Here is a 4,996-nt window from a genome sequence, read left to right as displayed (position 1 = left end):
AGATTGAAATGGTAACTTTTTAAAAATGCCAACAAAAAAATTCCAAGACCAGACAAATTCACAGCTGAATTCTATCAGACATTCAAAGAAGAATTGAATAGGTACCAATCCTATTGACACTATTCCACAGGACAGAGAAAAAGTAAATCCTCTGTAAATCATTCTATGAAGCCAGTATCACCCTAATACCAAAACCAGGAAAGGACGTAACAAAATAAAAAAAAAAAAAGAAAGAAAGAAAGAAAACTACAGACTAATATCCTGATGAACATAGATGCAAAAATTTTCAACAAAACACTAGCTTACCAAATCTCACAGCATATCAAAAAGATAATCCACCATGATCAAGTGGGTTTCATACCAGGGATGCAGGGATGGTTTAACATACGTAAGTCAATAAATGTGATATAACACATGAAAAGAATTAAAAACAAAAGTCACATGATCATCTCAATAGACACAGAAAAAGCATTTGACATAATCCTGTATCCTTTATGATTAAAAACCTCAGCAAAATCGGCATAGAAGGGACATACCTTAAGGTAATAAAAGCCATCCATGACAAACCCACAGTCAACATTATACTGAATGGGGAAAAGTCGAAAACATTCCCCCTGAGAACAGTAATAAGACAAAAATACCTGCTTTTACCACTTCTATTCAAAATAGCACTGGAAGTCCTAGCCAGAGCAGTCATATAGAGAAAGAAATAAAGAACATCCAAATAGGAAATAGAATGTCAAACTGTGATGTTTGCCAATGATATGAACACATAGCCAGAAAACCCTAAAGACTCATCCAAAAAGCTCCTAGAACTGATGAATGAGTTCAGTAAAGCTTCTGGGTACAAAATTAATGTACACAAATCAGTAGCACTGCTATCCACCAACAGTGAACAAGCTGAGAATCACATTAAGAACTCAACCCCTTTTACACAGCTGCACCAAAAAAAAAATTATTAGGAATATACCTACCCAAGGAGGTGAAAGATCTCTACAAGGAAAACTACACAGCTGAAGGAAATTATAGATGACATGAACATACGGAAACACATCGCATGATCATCAATGGGTGGAAACAATATATTGAAAACGACCATACTGTTAAAAGCAATCTACAAATTCAATGCGATTCCTATCAAAATACCATCATCATTCTTCACAGAACTAAAAAAAACAAATCCTAAAATTTATATGGAACCAAAAAGCCCACATAGCCAAAGCAAGACTAAGCAAAAAGAACAAATCTGGAGGCATCACATTACCTGACTTCAGACTATACTACAAGGTTATAGTCACCAACACAGCATGTTACTGGTATAAAAATAGGCACATAGACCAATGGAACAGAATAGAGGACCAAGAAATAAAGCCAAATACTTACACTCAATTGATCTTTGACAAACCAAACAGAAACAAAAAGTGGGGAAAGGATACCCTATACAACAAATGGAGCTGGGATAATTGGCAAGCCACATGTAGGAGAATGAAATGGATCCTTGTGTTAGTCAGGATTCTCTAGAGGGACAGAACTAATAGGAGATATCTATATCTATATATATATATAAACTCCCCTATATATACACATAAAGGGGAGTTCAATAAGGAGTATTAACTCACATGATTCCAAGGTCCCACAATAGGTCATCTGCAAGCTGATGAGCAAGGAAGCCAGTCCAAGTTCCAAAGCCAAAGAACTTGGCGTCCCGTGTTTGAGGGCAGGAAACATCCAGCATGAGAAAGATGTAGGCTGGGATGCTAAGCCAGTCTAGTCTCTTCAGGTTCTTCTGCATGCTTTTTATTCTGGCCACACTGGCAGCTGATTAGATGGTGCCCACCCAGATTACGGGTGGGTCTGCCTTTCCTAGCCCACTGACTCAAATGTTAATCCCTTTTGGCAGCACCCTCACAGACACACACAGAATCAGTACTTTGCATCCTTTAGTCAAGTTGACACTCAGTATCAAACATCACAAGTCCACACCTTGTCAACTTGAACCCATACACATCCCCTGAGATCATAATCTTCCAATAAAGACAATAATAAGGTCATAACTATGCCTAACATATAACAACTATCCTTTGTACAACCAGGAATGCACAAATTCCCAATCCAAATGCTATTACATAAAATTAACAATACTTAAATGCTGATATGAAGTTAATAAATCTCATGTCACATAATATAGGAAAAAAATAAAATGAAGATATTTTATTAGTACAAGTGTATATATGCACAAACATGTTTTTAACAAAAGAAGGAGGAAATACTCAAGACAATTACAGTCCTCATTTAGGTCACTTAGCTGGTCACTTAGCTGGTATTGATGACTACCTTCTTCTACTACCCATTCTACATTCCCTTTGCCTTCAGCAAGCACCTCAGCAGGTTGTGTTTTTTTTTCCTAGTGGGGTGACCCAAACCTTCATTCCTGAAGGGTCTGGGTCATTTGTAGTCCTGCCTGGATTGACAACTATACCACATAGATTGAGTTGTTGTAGTTTCCCATTGACCTTAATCACAGGGTATAGTAATACTAAGAGACACCAAGGGATCTCCTGTATTCCATGCATACTCTTCCTTACCTCCCTTGTGTGGTAGTAGACTGATTTCATCTTGATAGTCTGGCTCAGTCATTCCAGCCAACAATGTAACTCCCCTCTTAGCCTGTTGACTTAAAGGTAGGAGGATCCCAAAGTGTCCAGGTGACAATCTTAACTTCCAGTTTAATGGAATCATTGTTGTGTCTCCTGGTGGCAATGTACCTCCCTCTGGAACTAAGACCTCTAGGCTAGCAGAACGTAATGTCGTGGGAATAGCCATAATCAAAAAATTTAAAAAAGCAGATGCTGGCATGGATGTGGTAAACAGGGAGCATTTCTACACTGCTGGTGGGAATGCAAACTATGGGAAACTGTGTGGAGATTCCTTAAAGAACTAAAAGTAGAACTACCATTTGACTCAGCAATCCCACTACTGGGTATCTACCCAGAGGAAAAGAAGTCATTATTTGAAAAAGATACTTGCACACAATTCACAATAGCAAAATCATGGAACCAACCCAAATGCCCATCAATCAATGAGTGCATAAAGAAACTGTGGTGGTAGATAGATAGATGATTGATAGATAGATAGATAGATAGATAGATAGATAGATAGAGTAGATGGATAGATATACCAGGCTCACACCTGTAGTCCCAGCACTTTGGGAGGCCAAGGTAGGTAGATCACTTGAGGCCAGGAGTTCGAGACCAGCCTTGCAACATGGCGAAGTATTCCATATATATAATGGAATACTACTCAGTCATAAAAAAGAATGAATTAACAGCATTTGCAGTGACCTGGATGAGATTGGAGACTGTTCTTCTAAGTGAAGTAACTCAGGAATGGAAAGGCAAACATCGTATGTTCTCACTGATATGTGGGAGCTAAGCTATGAGGATGCAAAGGCATAAGAATGATACAATGGACTTTGGGGAGTTGTAGAGAAGAGAGGGAAGGACGAGGGATAAAAGGCTACAAATAGGGTGCAGTGTATATGTACACCTACTTGGGTGATGGGTGCACCGAAATCTCACAAATCATCACTAAAGAATTTATTCATGTAACCAGATACCACTGCTATTCCAATAACTTATGGAAAAATAAATAAATAAAATGGTAATAACTTATGGAAAAACAAATTTAAAAAACCATAATAATGCATGATAAAAATAAAATAAGATGAAAAACTTAATTGATAAATGTGTGTGTTGCAACTGGTCCACTGACTGGCTCTTCCCACATCTCTTTCCCTCTCCGTGGGCCTCCCTATTCCCTAAGACACAATAATTTTGAAATTAGGTCAACTAAAACCGTACAATTGCCTCTAATTGTTCAAGGGAAAGGAAGAGTCACACATCTCTCACTCTAAATAAAAATCTAGAAATGATGAAGATTAGTGAGGAAGGCATATCGAGAGCCAAGACAGGCCGAAAGCTCAGCCTCTTTGCCATACAGTTAGCCAAATTATGAATGCAAGGAAAAGCTGTTGAAAGAAATTAAAAGTGCTACTTCAGTGAACAAAAGAATAATGGGAAAGTGTGCTCGCTTCAGCAGCACATATCCTAAAATGTGGAACGATACAGATGATTACCATGGTCCCTGGGTAACAATGACACGCAAATTCATGAAGCATTCCATACTTTTGTAAAATAAATTTAAAAAAAGAATAATAAGAAAGTAAAACAGCCCTATTGTTGATATGGATAGAACATCAAACCAGCTACAATATTTCATTAATATTAATAACCCTAATCCAGAGCAAGGCTCTAACTCTCTTCAATTCTATAAAGGATGAGAGAGGTGAAGAAGCTTCAGAAAAAAAGTTAGAAGCTAACAGAGGTTGGTTCATAAGGGTTAATAAAAGAAGCCATCTGTATAAAATAAAAGTGCAAGGGGAAGCATCAAGTGCTGATGTAGAAGCTGTAGCATGTTATCCAGAAGATCTAGCTAAGGTAAGTGATGAAAGTGTCTACACTAAACACCTAGTTTAAAAGCTTCAAATGACAGACTGTCTTATCAGTGGCTAGTGGCTAATGTAGCTGGTGACTTTAAGTGGAAGCCAATGCTCAGTTATCATTCTGAAAATTTTAGGGCCCTTAGGAATTATGTTAAATCTATCCTGCTTGTGCTCTGTAAATTGATTATCAAAGCCTGGGTGACAGCACATCTGTTTATAGCATGGTTTACTGAACGTTTTAAGCCCACTGTTGAGACTTCTTTAAAAATATTACTGCTCATTACAATACACCTGGTCTCCCAAGAGGTCTTAACGGAGATATACAAGGATATAAGTGCTGTTTTGATGTCTGCTAGCATAGCAACCATTCTGCAGCCTATGAATCAATGAGTAATTTTGACTTTTAAGTCTTATGGTTTAAGAAATACATTTAGTGGCCAGATGGGGTGGCTCACATATGTAATCCCAGCACTTTCAGAGACCAAGGCAGAAAAA

At 37.8% G+C, this 4,996-nt stretch overlaps 1 non-coding gene across 1 annotated transcript; it reads left to right on the top strand.

Moving 5' to 3' along the window:
* Positions 1–4,082: 4,082 nt before the first annotated feature.
* On the top strand, positions 4,083–4,188 carry LOC112132840 (U6 spliceosomal RNA). The gene has a single exon (XR_002914560.1). It is a non-coding gene; the product is annotated as a U6 spliceosomal RNA (small nuclear RNA).
* The last annotated feature ends 808 nt before the right edge of the window (positions 4,189–4,996 follow it).

Source organism: Pongo abelii, chromosome 2 (assembly GCF_028885655.2).
Source record: "Pongo abelii isolate AG06213 chromosome 2, NHGRI_mPonAbe1-v2.0_pri, whole genome shotgun sequence".
In the NCBI taxonomy this organism is placed as follows: domain Eukaryota; kingdom Metazoa; phylum Chordata; class Mammalia; order Primates; family Hominidae; genus Pongo; species Pongo abelii.
The sequence above is the reverse complement of the archived record's forward strand: the minus strand, read 5'-3'. Positions and strand labels throughout refer to the sequence as shown.